The sequence below is a fragment of the Chlorocebus sabaeus genome, chromosome 1 (assembly GCF_047675955.1).
Source record: "Chlorocebus sabaeus isolate Y175 chromosome 1, mChlSab1.0.hap1, whole genome shotgun sequence".
Classification (NCBI taxonomy): domain Eukaryota; kingdom Metazoa; phylum Chordata; class Mammalia; order Primates; family Cercopithecidae; genus Chlorocebus; species Chlorocebus sabaeus.
In genome coordinates this window covers 15,496,755-15,498,487 of record NC_132904.1, presented here as the reverse complement: position 1 = coordinate 15,498,487, position 1,733 = coordinate 15,496,755, and the positions used below count along the sequence as shown (strand labels likewise).

The 1,733-nt window shown below is 46.2% G+C and overlaps 1 pseudogene; it reads left to right on the top strand.

The window, feature by feature from the left end:
* Window positions 1–1,228: 1,228 nt before the first annotated feature.
* LOC103235346 (transcription and mRNA export factor ENY2 pseudogene) lies at window positions 1,229–1,733 on the top strand (annotated as a pseudogene).

Sequence of the window (1,733 nt, the reverse complement as noted above, 5' to 3'; positions counted from 1 at the left end):
GACCCACCTGCCTTGGCCTCCCAAAATGCTGGGATTACAGGCGTGAGTCAGCGCGCCTGGCTGATCTCCTCCTTCCCATGCCTCTTTCTTTCCTTCCTTCCTTCTCTCTTTCTTTCCTTTTCTTTCTCCCTCCTTCCTGCTTTTTCTTTCTCTTTTTCTTCTCTTTCCTTCTTTTTTCTTATCATTCCTTCCCCTTCCTTCCTATTCCTTCCTTTCCTTCCCTCCCCTCCCCTCCTCTCTCCTCCCCTTCCCTCCCCCACCTTCCTTCCCTCCTTCTAAGTTTTGCTGTGTCACCCAGGCTGGAGTGCAATGGCATGACCTTGGTGCACTGAAACCTCTGCCTCCCGGGTTCAAGTTATCCTCCTGCCTCAGCCTCCTGAGTAGCTGAGTAGCATGTGCCACCATGCTTGGCGAATTTTTGTATTTTTAGTAGAGATGGGGTTTCGCCATGTTGGCCAGGCTGGTCTTGACCTCCTGACCTCAAGTGATCCATCCACCTCGGCCTCCCAAAGTGCTGGGATTAGCCTGGCTGATTACTTTAAATTTTGAAAAGATCACTGCTTTGCAGAGAGTGGGTTATAGGGCAAGTGTAGAAGCAAAGACAAGAATTAGGAGAGTTTTGTAAGAGTGTAAATGTGAGAACTGGTGGGGGATGAAATACTAGGGCAGTACAGGTAGAGCTGGTGAGAGGATATTCTGAAGGTAGGACTTACTAATGGAGTGGTGAGGAAAACGATGGAATCAAGGATGCATCCTAGATTTTTTTTAACAAGAGACACTAGGTTAGACATGAGATTGGGGAAACTCAGGGAGTTGTCCCCTGAGGGACAAGGGAAACTTAGGGAGGGGGGAAGAAAATGTCAAGTTTTTTGGCAGTGTTAAATTTGAGCTATTAATTGTCCATGGGACGCGGAGGTTGCAGTGAGCTGAGATCGTGCCACTGCACTCCAGCCTGGGTGACAGAGCGAGACCCCATCCCCCGCCTCCCCCACCAAAAAAAATGCAGGAGCAAAGGAGGTAGGATCCACAGCACAAAGGTAAGAACTACTCTTTAACACATAGACATTTTACAAGGACAGGAAGAAAGATAGCAGTATTTAAACACAAAGAGGTTGACCAGGAGCACTGACTCACACCAGTAATCCCAGCACTTTGGGAGGTTGAGGCAGGCAGATCACTTGAGCTCAGCAGCTGGAGACTACCCTGGCCAACATGGTGAAACCCCATCTTTACTAAAAACACAAAAATTGGGAAATGCGTGTTCTAGCTTTCTGTGTGCTTAGGTGCCCAAGCTACTGAGGGTCTAAGTCTGGGCAGCCAGAGTGTGGTTAGCAAGATGAACAAAGATGCACAGATGAGAGGAGCGATTAACCAAAAGTTGATAGAAACTGGGAGAAAGAGAACGCTTCAAAGAGTTGCTGAGAGCTAAATTAATTGAATGAGGTTGGAAGGATCAGTTGAAGGCACGCTGTAAAGAGGTCATTAAAGAACAAGGACTAGAACACGTTACTGTTGATGACTTGGTGGCCGAAATCACTCCAAAAGGCAGAACCCTGGTACCTGACAGTGTAAAGAAGGAGCTCCTAGAAAGAATAAGAACATTCCTTGCTCAGCATGCCAGCCATTAAGATTGAATTAGATTGTGTTGTTCTGTGGTTTTATTTCTGAAAGTAAAACTTGCCACAAATTAGAAAAGTTTCTCCAAATAAAATCTTTTTTTGTATGATGGTATA